Raw genomic sequence first — 15002 nt, forward strand, 5'->3', positions numbered from 1 at the left:
AGTATGTGGTCAGCTGGGATTCCAAGTTCATTTGTTATTTCTTAGAGTTTCCAGAAGGTTGCCCTGAGTAGCACCAGGCTTTTGATAGTATTCACCATCTGGTGCTTTTGTTTCTAAGGTTGGGTTTGGGAGTCTTGTTATTTGTTTCTTTTGCATCAAGATTAGTCACAGATTTACTTCTGGTATTTCAAATGTTTTTTGACGTCTCTATCCCCAAAGTTTATCACAAGTAGGCTCTCCTGGTAGGGATATGACCAAACTTGTTTGGGTTTATGTGACATACAGTACCAAAAGGTGTTTATTTTATTTTAAAAAATTTTTAAAAAAGATTTGATTTACGTATTTTAGAGAGAGTGGGAGGGAGCACAAGTGGGGGACAGAGGTGGAGGAGACTCCCCCTGAGCAGGGAGTCCTATGCGGGACTTGATTCCAGGATCCTGTGATCATGACCCAAGCCAAAGGCAGACACTTAACTGACTGAGCCACCCAGGCACCCCCAAGAGGAGTTTAAATTGACCTTTCATGTCACTAGGTTTTGAGTTCATGTTAATGGTTCTCAGACTGGAGCATTGATCAGAATCATCTGGAGGACTCTAATACAAATGTGGACTCCATTCCCAGAGTTTCTAATTCTGTAAGTCTGGAGTGGGGCCTGAGAATTTGCTTTTCCAACTAATTTCAGATGACAATTGATGCTGCTGGTTCAGGTACCACACTTTGAGGACGACTGCCCTAAGATAAGATCACCTTATTCTTTAAATTTATAGGTTCATGTCTTTGAGTAAACTATTAAGAGTCTTAGAATTCTTTTTTTTTTTTCCCAAGATGAGAAGATATTATTTTTCCTGATTTCCTGATTTATAATATATTTGTAGGGTAAAAAATTTGAAACATAAAGAAAGCTTAAAGATGAAAGTAAACATTGCTTAAAATCCCATTATCAATACAGTAAACCAATTTTGGTAAACTACATTCTAGATGTTTTTGTATGCAGTTATAAAAATTTATGGCAGTGCCTGGGTGGCTCGGTGGGTTAAAGCCTCTGCCTTCAGCTCAAGTCATGATCCCAGGGTCTTGGGATCGAGCCCCACATCGGGCTCTTTGCTCAGTGGGGAGCCTGCTTCTCTTTCTCTCTTTCTGCCTGCCTCTCTGCCTACTTGTGTTCTCTGTCTGTCAAATAAATAAATAAAATCTTTTATAAAAAATTTATAATTTCATTAAAAGATAGTTTCGTTTATACCTGATGTTTTGTAACCTACTTCTAAAATTCAACAATACGCAATAGACACAGATATATATCAAATTAGTATTTTGTTACATAGATTGCACAATTTATTAAATCACTGATAGTGATAAATACATAGATTGTCTCCAGTTTTCTAGCAGTTACAGCTCTTATACTGTATCTTTGTATAGATGTCTAATCATTTTTTTTTTTTTGTGAATTCCAGAAAATGGTAGTGTTAGATCAAAGGAGATATACATTTAAAATTTTGATAAATTAGGGGCGCCTGGGTGGCTCAGTGGGTTAAGCCTCTGCCTTCGGCTCAGGTCGTGATCCCAGGGTCCTGGAATCGAGCCCTGCATTGGGCTCCCTGCTTGGCAGGGAGCCTGCTTCTCCCTTTTCTCTCTGCCTGCTTCTCTGCCTACTTGTGATCTCTCTCTCTCTCTCTCTCCCTCTGTCAAATAAATAAATAAAATCTTAAAAAAATTTTTTTTTGATAAATATTGCCAGCTTACCTCCAGAAAAGGTACCATGAATTAACACTTTTGCTAACAATGTCTATCTTTTATTTGGAACCTGAAATGTTTTTTAAGATAGCAAATTTCTTTTATCTTCTTATGTTAGAAACTTTAGAAAATATTTTATCTAAGATGGACAAAAATTCTAATAGTTCTGGGATGGAAAGTTATTAGCTCTACCCCTCAAGTTTCATCATAGTTCTGATAAGATTATTTAATCTTGGTAGGCCTCAAAACACTTTCCCAGACACATATTTAGATTCATGATATAGAAACGACCTCAGATGACAACTGTTACCTGTCCTTCATTTAACCTTTGTGAAAAGTTTCCAAAAAGACCCTATTGCAAAGTAGAAGCAGTCAACATAGTGCTTTAGGAATCATCTGGTGATCAGCTAACCAGCTAAAAATATCCTGAAAACTTTAGGGTGTAAAAGGAAACCTTTAAAATAAAAATCAAATCATCTTTTCAGTGATGTAAATTGTTTTTTCTTTTTTTTTTTTTTTTTGCGAGTTGTCTGTTTGATTATTTCTATCAGTAAACAATGAGCACACACACCCTCTTTAAGTGTATTCATTTATAAATTATATGCAAGTACTAAAATATTATATATACTGTAATATACACAGGAAAATAGAAATTTAAAAGGGTGAGATTAAGATATTGATAGTAAAGATGCTGTTTTTCTTTCTGTATCTCAGTAGAAACAGTCGTTCTTCGCTGGCTTTGTTACTTAAGCATCATTTTCTACAGAGAAAAGGAGATTCTTAACTTGAGGTGTATACCTGAACGGAACTTTTATACCTATCACAGACCAAATGCTTGTTTTGATAGTTTGTTCTTGAATGTTTCAATGCACTTTACGTTTATTAGTTTCTGAAAAACTAAAGTTACTTGTAATCACCATAGCGTAGAATGAGAAGGAAGAAGATATTATTTGTTCCTTTAGGTAGTTGGTAAAAATCTATTTAACATCATTGATAGAGCATATATTACTTTGACTTCAGATCCAGTTCTATTTAGAACCATAGAATTTATAAAAGGTAGTGGAAATAATGTTGTCTCATTTCTCTTGATTACATAGATTTTGGTATAGTGTAGCGGTTAAGAGCCCAATCACAGACTCTGGAGTTAGATTACTTGGATTCTGGCTGTTATCTATTCACTGTGTGATCTTTGGTGAGTTACTTTCCCTTTCTGTGCCTTACTTTCCTCATCTGTAGAATGGGGCTAATGAGAGCATCTATCATACGAGGTTTTTGTGAGAAATGGTCTGTCTTGTAGTCAATATTTTTACTGAATGTTTACTGTTATTACTACTATTCATTCACTATTGTAAAATTAACTTCCAAGTAATATAAGAAAGAAAATTTAAATTAAATTAGAACTTAACAACTTTATAATTCTCCTCTAAATCTACTATCAGGTATTTTGATATTTTATGACAAGCAGAGTGGCATGTCTTTCTGGAGTTCTACTACTTGGGTTTGAATCCTGGCTTTATTAGTTACTAGCTAAGTCACCTTGGTTGAATTAGTTTAGATTTGCCTCTGGTCACTCATCATTTAAATGAGTGATAATAATAGTGCCTGTCCCATTAAAGTTGTTACAAAAATTAAATGGATTATTACATTATATAGTGTTTAGAAAAATGCCTGGGTGTTATGAGTGATCAATATAAACTATATATTTTATTCTTTACAGATACTTAAAAAATAAAATGATAAATTTTAGTTGGTTAAGTAAATTACTTAATAAAATATTTTCATATTCTTATTTTGGTTGTATTTATGATTTTTAAAAAAATTAATTTGAGAGAGAGAGTGTGGGGCTGGGGAGGGGCACAGGGAGAGGGATAGAAAGTCTCAAACAGACTCCATGCTGAGCATGAAGCCTGAAGTGGGGCTCGATCCTGTGACCATGAGATCATGACCTCAGCCGAAACCAAGAGTTGGATGTTCAGTCGACTGCACCACCCAGGTCCTAGCCGTATTCATAATTTTTAATGTCTGTGGAATATTCTATTATTTTGAGATACTGTGAACCCCAAACTATAGTTATCTTGCTTCTGTGTTAGAAATAAAGTGGGTTTTTTTTTCCTGCCTGTCCCATTTCTTCAGAAAGAAAAGTTTATTCTTTCCATACACATTTCCAAAAATGCAGTCTTTTGCATACATTTTGAAATTAAAATACAATATTTAACTTTAATTTAGAACACATTTCAAATGATACTGAACTTTAATCCAAATGACCACATAAAGTAATACCTGGCAATAAATCCATTGCTATTATTATCTCATATTACTGTCAGCTTTTTCCTGTTTACCCAGTTGCTTTTGTGTTACTGGCTGTTAGTGAACTTTGTAAATCTACGTACACGATACAGATCCCTTCATCTACATATTTTCATGAGTATCATGGTGTTGCTTTGGCCAATGTTCTCTTTCTTTTGTGTTTCAATATTTAAAAGTAAAAGTATATGTGATGAGAACTGTTTAACATTTGCTGAAATACTGGGATTTGTTTTGGCTTATGGGACCCCCTGAGATCAAATATGTGAAAATGGCGAAGTGAAAAAATCTGAACTCATTGATCACTGTATACATGCTTCTTTTCTCCTTTAATGTTAAAACCTGCTTTGGTATATCATAAATGTGTGGTATTTAGATATTTAGCAGTTTGGAGCTCCAAGTAGTGTATTTTGATTGGTGATTATAGTATTTAGCATATTGCTATTTTAAGTCAACATGTTACAGATCTAAGTTTAATTTCTTAAAAAAATGTGTTTCATTTTCATATACTTTTTCTAATTCAAATTTGGGCAAGGTTAATATGAATTTATGAGAGCTTAAGAATTGTAAAAATCAGATATAATTATTTTTCTTTCCTCTCTAGAGTTACACAAAATGGATTTTCACCTTTTATGTCTGTCTCTTACAGCAAGTAAATGTTTGGGGTAGAAAACAGCTGAACTTACTTTACTGTTTTAGAGATGTTCTTGTCCATTTAGCTGTTTGGTTTATAGACATTTTTTTTTTTTTTTTTTTTTTTTTTTTGGTTTATAGACATTTCTTAAATATCCATGCTCTCAATTATATATAAAGGTAAAATTAGGAGAACATGATTCATTGGGAATTTCTTGGCAGTATACTCGGATTCTTAAATTGAAAAATCATGTTTGAGTAATTTCCCCATAATGTCAGATGCTTTTCTTTTCACAGAAAACAACTATTCACAAAATATTAGAAGTGGGAAGTGAAATTAGTTCTATCATTCTTTTTAGTTGAATGGTTAGTCTTTTTTCTCTTGGGGTTGGGGATGGGGTGAAACAAAATTCTCCATAGACTGATAATTATTGAAGCTGTATGATAGGTATATGGTGGGAGGGTCAGTTAATCTAGCACTGAAATTAAATGAAATCTTGTTTTGGCAGGTATTTTGTTCCAGTTCAGTATTTCTAGAAAATATATAGGTCTAATTTTTTTTTTTAAGATTTTATTTATTTATTTGACAGAGAGAGATCACAAGTAGGCAGAGAGGCAGGCAGAGAGAGAGAGAGAGAGAGAGAGAGAGAAGCAGGCTCCCTGCTGAGCAGAGAGCCTGATGTGGGACTCGATCCCAGGACCCTGAGATCATGACCTGAGCCTAAGGCAGCGGCTTAACCCACTGAGCCACCGAGGCACCCTATAGGTCTAATTTTTAATTTTTTAATTTAATTTTTAAATTTTTAACATATAGGCAAATTTTTTTCTTTTTGATTTAACATTTGATTCAGTTTGTGTTTCAGTAAAATTAATATTCAGTTCTAGGTTAATTAAATACCGAAATGGGAAAATACATTACCAAAAGCCAACATAGAAATAATATATTACTTATAATTAAATATGTTTTCCAGCTTTGCGCAGTGGCAGTATCGTAGCCAATGAGGTTTATCCGAGGCACGATTATTGCTAATTGAAATATGTTTTCCTTTTTCTTTTTAAGACACAGCATATATTAAGATTTCTTCTAGTGTTTTCTAGGTAATACATTTTCCATTGTGGAAAATTTTAAAAGTAGTGAGACTAGTGTAATAACTCTCCACCGTCTACCTACCATCTATTTAGCTAATAAAGGAAGGGTGAAGGAGGTCTGACTTAATTTTGTTAGACTATACAAGTGTTAAGGGAGGTAATTCAGGCCATCAGCTTGAGGTCTTATTAGTTAATACATAATAAGTGGTAAAGGAACTGTTCAGAGACATTTAAAACTTAATAAAAGCCGGCATGGATTGTAGTATCCTTGAAGCTCATTTCAGACTCTGCATTTCATGTAAGAGAATAAACTGAGGCCCAGAGAGGTGAGATGAATTGCTTAAGATCACAAAATTTAGTTGGAGAGTTTACATTTAATCTAGATTCTCTAACCCACATCTCGTGACTTTTCTCCTTAACTTTGTTGCTTGTACTTTGTATGGCTTTGAGTTTATAATAATTTTTCCTGTATTGTGGTGCTATATTGGACTGACTGGAGTCCTTAAGTTTGTGTTTTTTTTACTTAGTCTTTTCCTTCTGATCCACTTTTAGCTTAGTCACTCCTCCTCTTCTAAAAGATCCAAGTTGTAGGCCATTTCATCCTTACCCTGCTTTTGTTTTCTTCTATGTAGAGACCTCTTATCTTTTTGTTAACCACCCCGCCCCCCACATTGGACTAAAAGATAGTCTTTATGTCTAGCTAGAGTATCTTCTTTTTCTGAGAAGTCAGTGAAAAAGGGACATTTCTGTTAGGACTGGGCAGAAGTATAGCAAGAAACATACTTTCTTTCTTTATTTATTTTAAAGATTTATTTATTTATTTGACAGACAGAGATCACAAGTAGGCAGAGGGCTCATTCCCAGGACCCTGCGATCATGACCTGAGCCGAAGGCAGAGGCTTTAACCCACTGAGCTGAAGGCAGAGGCTTTAACCCACTGAGCCACCCAGGTGCCCCTTAAATCTATTTTTAAGTAAGGAAGTATATCAGTTGTCTACAGCTGCTGTGATGAATTACCAGAAGTTTACTGGTTTACAACAACACAGATTTATTGGTATGTAGTTTTATAATTCAAAAGGCTGATATGAGTCTTACTGAGCTAAAATTGAGGTTTCAGTAGGACTGCGTTCCTTTCTGTACACTCTGGGGGAGTAGTCTGTTTCCTTGCCTTTCCCTGCTTTTGGAGGCCTTCTCCACTCCTTGGCTTGTGGCTTCCTTCCTCCATATTGAAAGCCAGCAGCGGAACATCTCTTTGACCTTGTTTCCATCCTCGTATGTTTTTCTCTTTTCACCCTCTCCCACTTTCAAAACCCTTTATGATTACACTGGATCCGTCTTGGTAGTCCTTGTTACTTACCCTGTCTCACAGCTGATTAGCAACTTTAATTCCACTTTGCCATATAACTTAATAAATACATTGACAAGTTCTAGGGATTAGCACATGGGCATCTTGCCTGGGGGGAGGGGGTGGCGGCAGTGCAGGCATTATTCTACCCACCGCAGGAAAGAATGGTTTTTATGCCATTCTGCTGCTTAAAAACTTGGTTAAGTAACTCCTTACAAAAAGAGATTCTCGCTTTTTGGCAGTGGGGGCCCAGGACCAGAATTCAAATGTGATGAAATGTAGGATCAGTTTTACCAAAATAATGGTCACAAAGAAATTCTGTAATAGTTTTGGGAGGGCTTCTTCTTCTTCTTTTTTTAAATAAAGTTTTATTTATTTAAGAAATCTCAACACCCAGTGTGGGGCTTGAACTCACAACCCTGAGATCAAGAGTCGCTCGCTCCCTGACTGAGCCAGCCAGATGCCCCTTGGGAGGGCTTCTTAAAGCTAGCTTGTAAAGCTTTTTCAGTCTAGCCCTAGCCTAGCCTCTAGCTCTCTTCTTTCTCTGGCTCCGTCTCCTGACCCTAGTAATCTGGTTTTCTAACCCAGTGCTTCTCAAACCTGGCTGTACCACAGAAACCTCTGTGAAATGGTATATAAAATTACATGTTTAAGACTCTGCCCCTTTCCAGCCAGGGTGAGAACCACTGATGTAGCCACACTGGGCTGTCATTCCTGGAGAATTCCATCTCTCTCCTCCCCGCCCCTCCTTTCCACTATGTAAATTCCTAGTATTTTTCAAGGTCCAGGTGAGATGGCATCTCTTCTGTGATGTTTCCCTGACTCAGTTCCTATTAGAACTTCCCTCTTCTTTTCTCTTTACATTTCACACTTCTTACATTTCTTTTATAACGATTAGCTCATAATGTTTAGATGTTCACATTCGTTTCTCGAACAGGTTGTGAATTCCTTATTTCTAGTGCCTACTACAGTAAATGAGTCATGGTAGGTACTCAGTGTTTATTTTGATCGCTTATCAAATAGCAGTTACTTATGATTCTTGTACTTAGGATTAGGTCATAAACCGTCAGCACCTTCTCTAGGGAGTGAACAAAGTTATAAAAGAAATGTAAGAAGTGTGAAATGTAAAGAAATTTATAAAGTGGTAGGAACGGATTAAAGTGTTTTTATTAGTGGATTTTATGTGCATAAACTTTCCTTTCCAGTTTGTTGCTCCACATCTCACTAAAATGTCTGGGTGATATTCACCAAATTTCAAGATTATATTTAGGATTGTTTGACATTCACTTCACCTCTGGAGGGAGGTTCACCTCAAAGCTAGTTAGTTATCATTCTGGAGCAGCTGATGCTGACTTCGGTTAAGTGGTTCGTGTGCCTGCAGGTTTGGAGAGTTGTGTCATATATATATATATATATATATATATATATGTATATAAAATGCCGTAGATAGAGGAACAATGGCTTCAAATATGGACTCCAAATGAAAAGTCAAAGGGCAGGTTATCTGTGTTTGATCAAAACTGATCTGCTTCTAACAAGGACATCTCTGTATAGCTTGTGACACGGTTTCTTGATTGACATGATGGTTAATGAGTTTATTGAGCAGCATGGCGGTGGTTAGTGGAGGGGCAATTTGTTGCTCATAATTTGTATTTATCTGTGATCTGTAATGTCAAGGAACAGTCTTTACCAGTGGACACCTCTCTTTTGGAATGGGATTTCAGGCAGTACTTGCTGGCCATGGTTCCAGTGAGGGGATTGAGTTGGAGTTTTAGTTTCCCTGAGTATCCCCTTCATGTCCCTTTTATTAATACGTCTTATGTACTATCTACCAATATGCTCATCTAATATTTGTTATTCTAGGTACAAATTATTCTGGCATTTTCCTTTGTTTTTTAAAAGATTTTATTTATTTATTTATTTATTTGACAGACAGAGATCACAAGTAGGCAGAGAGGCAGGCAGGAGAGAGAGGAAGGGAAGCAGGCTCCCTGCTGAGCAGAGAGCCCGACTGGGGGCTCGATCCCAGGACCCTGAGACCATGACCTGAGCCAAAGGCAGAGGCTTAACCCACTGACCCACCCAGGCGACCTGGCATTTTCCTTTCTTATATACTTTATGCTTTCTGGTTCAAATCTTAAGCTTCCTAGTGCTGAGTTATCTTCCTTTAATGGTATTTTTTTTGAAGCTCTCCCTAATCACTTCCTGTGACATCTCATTGTCCTGTTTGCAAGGGTTATCTTTCCAGCCATTTTCCACCTGAAAACCATACCCACTCGATAAGGCCCACTTCAGTAGTCTGTCATCTCTTTTTTCCTATCTCCTCCAGGTGGTGAAGTAGTTTATTTTCTTTGCTTTGAAAGAATGTTGCTTGTTTCTCTATTATAGAATTTATCACATTATTCTTGTCAATTTGCTTTCCTCTCAAGACTAAACATTTTACCTTCCTGTAAGTTTTTTTTCCTGTGAGTTTTATATTTAGAACCAGTGTGTTGTAATAATAATTTGGGATGAGTGGGGAGTAGGCCTTTATTTGGAAAAGTTACTATATTATAAATGCAACCCATTTTTAGGCAGATCAATTTTAGGAAAGAGTATATATATGGAAATTATGGGGCTGAAATTGCATTTTTTTAAAAAAAAATTTTATTTATTTATTTGACAGAGAGAGATCACAAGTAGGCAGAGAGGCAGGCGGAGAGAGAGGGGAAGCAGGCTCCCTGCTGAGCAGAGTCCAATGTGGGCCTTGATCCTAGGACCCTGAGATCATGACCAGAGCTGAAGGTAGAGGTTTAACCCACTGAGCCACCCAGGCACCCTGAAATTGGATTTTTGAGATACTACATGCCTACTTACCATTTGGAAAGTTTTGATGTACCCTTTGTGTAGGTATATGTCTTATCTGAAGATCACTGCCCTAAAGAAATTCTGGTGCATTCACATCAGGTTATCTGTAAAGAAAATGGGAACAGCACCAATGTACCTAAGAGATAAAACATGGAAACAATTCAGATGTCCAAAAACAATAGGGTTGATAAATAAATCACTGTTTGTTCATATGGTAGAATATTATACAATAATGAAAATGGATGTTAAATACACTGGCATTAAAAATAAAAAGTTAATAAAAAAGAGAAAATAGGTGAGCCATAGGTAAGATAGAGCAATGTGGATTCATCTCATTATTCATATGATACTGAAAGAAACAGGGCACAACAGAATATGGTTCTGTATTTCCTTTTTATAATATTCAAGAAGAGTCAAAACCAACCGTATTGTTTGTAGATGCATACATGTATGGTAAAATTTAAAGAAGAGTAAGGAAATGTTCCTCATAAACTGGGTTAATCGTGCCTTTGGGGAGAGGAATGAGGTAGTGATTGGGGACAGATACTGGCTTGGTAGGGCAAAAGCAGCACTGGTTTTGTTTAGCAGAATGATCCTAGGCCAATTATCTAACCTCTTAGCCTCACTGTCTTTGACTGTAAACTGAATGAAATAACCACCTTGTGAAAATTGTAGCAATTAAGTGACATAAACTTTATAAAGGAGTTAGCTTGGAGTTTGGCTAATTGTAAACACGAAAAACCAAACGGTAATGTTTTCTTACTGTATTGTGTCTCTTACTGCAACTTGACAGATATTGTTGGCTTTTGGTAGTGAGAATAAAGTTCAAAAGAATTGGGTAAAGTAGAAATAAGAAGAAAATCTAGAAATAATGATAAAGACAAGGAAACTATTTGGATGTTACTGCTACTTTGTGTTATATGCCTTGCTAGTTGGGCATGCTATTGTATTTAATCTTCAAAATAACCCTGAGACCAGATTCAACTATAATAGGCAGAGTTAACCCAAGTGTCATTATCACCACCTTACAACAGGTCAGTTAGGTAAGTTTCTCAGCATTTTATGGCTAATAAGTGGTAGAGCTGGGCTTTAAATCAACATTTGTTTTCATTGTGCTGTTGCCAATGACATGAAAGTTATCATAAAATAGCTGTTCATCTATATTTCATTGTACAGGGAAATGCAGGAAATACATGTAAATACAGTCTACATGTAAATTCTTTTAGAAGTATTTAACTGAGTTATACCCTGAGAAAGTTCTAGTAAAGATCATTAGATTATATCCGTTTCCAGGGGAGGGACTCCCTTTTCCATGGCTGTGCAATGAAAACTAAGTCTTAAACTAATTTAGTTTATGCCAGGCCTCTAGGATTAATTCTAATTTAACAGGATCTAATCTGAAAGGCTGAAGCAGGGATTTGGGGAAATTATGTGGAATCTAAATATCAATGAATGCAACATGACAGGCAGAAATTTACAGGGTTGATTGCTATGGTACATTGCATGTTGATTTATGATGTGTTCGCTGCCTTTGATGTTTACTGTGGTGAAGCCAGATTTGATAGTTTCAGTTAGATTTACAGTATGCTCTAAGGCTTAAAAAGATGACTTCATGAAGGATTGCTTATCCAAGTCTATCCTTTGGGTATTGAATCCTTCCCAGCTGTATTTATTTTCTCATTATTATTGTTTGTTAATAAACATTTTTATAGCTTTTGGTTTTAAGTTTATTTTCATTAGGCTTATTTTCAGTTCAGAAAGTATGGTTAGTATTGGTTTCAGTTTAAGTATAAGATAAAATTAAATGGTTTTTAAATACCACTCAGAGAGGCTGTAATGATACCAAGTTGTGTATTCTCAGCTCCAGATTGCTTGTTAGTGCTAATAGTAATCCTGCAGTCTGATTTGCTAGACTCCTGTTTTTCTACTGAGCCATTTTGGATTAAAATGGACCGCTTTTGTCTTGCCTCCTACATTGCTTAAGAAAGGAGATACGAACAGTTTGTTCACTATATTTAGCTTTAAAATTTTAGGAAGCCAGAGTAAGCTAAAAGCATAGCTTTTTGTGGGATGGCTTTAGGTTCCAAAAAGTATTTGAGTGACCTTTTAATAAGTTAATTACTGGGGCGCCTGGGTGGCTCAGTGGGTTAAGCCGCTGCCTTCGGCTCAGGTCATAATCTCAGGGTCCTGGGATCGAGTTCCGCGTCGGGCTCTCTGCTCAGCAGGGAGCCTGCTTCCTCCTCTCTCTCTCTGCCTGCCTCTCTGCCTACTTGTGACCTCTCTCTGTCAAATAAATAAATAAATAAAAATCTAAAAAAAAAAAAAAGTTAATTACTGAGCTTTTAAAAAACGTTCCTATTTCTTTTTGGAAGATTTTATTTATTTATTTGACAGAGAGAGAGAGAACACAAGCAGGGGGAGGGGGAGAGGGAGAAGCAGGCTTCCTGCTGAGTAGGCAGCCCAATGCGGGGATTGATCCCAGGAAGGCAGACACTTAAGGACTGAGCCACCAGGCGCCCCAAAAGTTCCTATTTTTATATTATTATTTTTTATTTCTCTTGTTATTTTATATAGTATGTAATTGTTTATAGTTTATGTTATTATATTTGTACTATAAGTTACACATATTTTGTGTAATTATACTTTATATTGTTATTAACATTTGTACATATTAGAAAACATATTGTAGATTAGGTCTCCCTGCAGTTGAAATATTGATGGGATACTAAATATACAGTTTTTCCCTTATTTCTATTTAGGTGAAAAAAAAAACCCTCTTTTTGGGGTGCCTGGGTGGCTCAGCAGCTTGTCTTGGGCTCAGGTCATGATCCTGGAGTCCCGGGATCGAATCCCACATCGGGCTCCCTGCTCAGCAGGGAGTCTCCTTCTCCCGCTGACCTTTCTCCTCTCATGCTCTCTCTCTCTCTCAAATAAATGAATGAATAAAATCTTAAAAACAAAAAAAAACCCCTCTTTTTTGCTACTTGGGTTGTAGAAACTTGCTACTTGCTGCTTTTATTTATCACACCATTCTGTTTTTCTTAGATTTATTTGATTGTACTCAGTATCTTCCTTCTTGTGTTTTAAAAAAATTTTTTTTTAAAGATTTTATTTATTTATTTTATAGAGAGAGCTCACAAGTAGGCAGAGAGGCAGGCGGGGGTGTGGGGAAAGCAGGCTCCCCGCTGAGCAGAGAGCCCAATTCAGGGCTCGATCCCAGGACCCTGGGATCATGACCTGAGATGAAGGCACAGGCTTTAACCCATTGAGCCACCCAGGCGCCCCTTGGGTTTAAAATTTTAAAAATTTATCTCAGTAATGGTTTCTAATGCTCCCTTCAAGTAGAGGTATTATGCATTGTGACGGCTTTGGAATATACTCAACAGACCGATCCATTTCTTTCTTTTTTCTTTTCTTTTTTGAGATTTATTTTCCTTATTTTAGAGAGAGAGCACAGGGGGTAGGGGGAGAGGGAGAGGGAGAGTCTCGAGCAGATTATGCATTGAGTGCAGAGCCCAACACAAGCTTGATCTCATGACCCTGAGACCGTGACCTGACCTGAAACCAAGAATCAGACACTTAACCCACTGCACCACCCAGGTGCCTTCAGACCGAACCATTTCAAGTGACTGTGTTAGAGAGCAAGGGGATTATGGCTATTATTTACGGCTAACACCGTTTCTAGAGTAGCCCTGTGCCATTCCTCCGAGTGTGGCAGCCCTAGGGAGTCTGTGAACATCTAGGTAGATTGGTTTTAGACCTATTAAAATTTATAAAGAGAGGACACAATCAGACTTTGCTTTCTGTTAATTAATTGGTGTAAACAGTAATTATTTTTTCCTGGATTCTAGGAGTGTTAGTATATGATTATGTCAAATCTGTTGCCCAACTCTCTGCTGCCCCAACTTTTTCTTAAGCAAAATCTCCAATTTACAGCAAAGGGAAAGAACAACCCTTTATATTTAGTAATCAATTATTAACATTTGCCATATTTACTTTATATACATTTTCCCATTTGAGCGTCAAATTGGCTTTTATATGGTTGAAAGAAAATCAGGTTTGGTGTTATCAGTTAGTAGTTCTGATTTTCACATTCTGCCAACAAGTAAGACATTTTGATTTCTGAGTCATAAAGTGAAGCTGTTTTCTTGCTGATACTAATGTTAATGATCATTCAAACATTGAACATAAAATGACTCGTACCTTTTAGGAACTTGGGAGGCATAGCTAAAATAAAGAAATAGGATGCTGATATTAATTCACAGCTAGCTCAGAAGATGTTGAATTGTGGTCAGGAACCCTAGTGGCTTCAAGTTGTGCCCCAGCAAGCTAATGACAGATACCCATCCTAGTCTCTCTCCCAGACTTTCCCATGATATAAAACCTGGCAGTGGGGATGATGTAGGGTGAGAAAGGTTGGAAAGAAACTAGCACTTATTGATTGGAGCTAGATGTATTATGTACGTTAGCTCGCGAAGTAATAATGTCATTATAGATACTAGTATCCCCATTTTATAGTCAAGAAGATTGAGGTTCAGATAAGTAAGAGTCTTGCCCAAAGTCACACAGTAGTAGTTAGTAGAGAAGAAGTATTTTTTAATTAAAACAAAAACAAAAACAAAACTCTGTTATTTTCAGGTCACTGTGATGACAGTACATCAGGTACTTTTTAAAAAAAGATACTTATATATGTATTTGAGAGAGTGAGTGAAAGAGGGAAAGAGAGAGTGCACAGAGTGGGAGGGGCAAGGGAGAGGGAGAAGCAGACCCACCTGTTGAGCAGGGAGGCTGATAGAGATCTCGGGATAATGAACTGAGCCAAAAGCAGATGCTTAACCGACTGAGCCACCCAGGTACTCACATCAGGTACATTTGACTTAGGGATCTCAGGTGAAAAATGGTTCTTTAATCGTTGGATAAATTATTTAAGTCTCACATGACTGGCAGTCTGGGTGGGACTTGTTAGTACTGCTTCTTAGAGGATAGTTGACGAAGAACTTTGTTCCTTTGGGATTTCAGGGGTTGATAATGCTAAGTGATAGTTAGGTTTTTG

General features: G+C 36.8%; 1 protein-coding gene and 1 non-coding gene across 5 annotated transcripts in view; both read left to right on the plus strand.

Annotated features, from left to right (window-relative positions):
- Positions 1-15002, plus strand: part of EXOC6B (exocyst complex component 6B) — a 616111-nt gene that overhangs the window by 30487 nt on the left and 570622 nt on the right. The gene's annotated exons all lie outside the window — the stretch shown is intronic.
- Positions 5638-5773, plus strand: LOC132022961 (U4 spliceosomal RNA). The gene has a single exon (XR_009405834.1). It is a non-coding gene; the product is annotated as a U4 spliceosomal RNA (small nuclear RNA).

Source organism: Mustela nigripes, chromosome 7 (assembly GCF_022355385.1).
Source record: "Mustela nigripes isolate SB6536 chromosome 7, MUSNIG.SB6536, whole genome shotgun sequence".
Lineage (NCBI taxonomy): Eukaryota > Metazoa > Chordata > Mammalia > Carnivora > Mustelidae > Mustela > Mustela nigripes.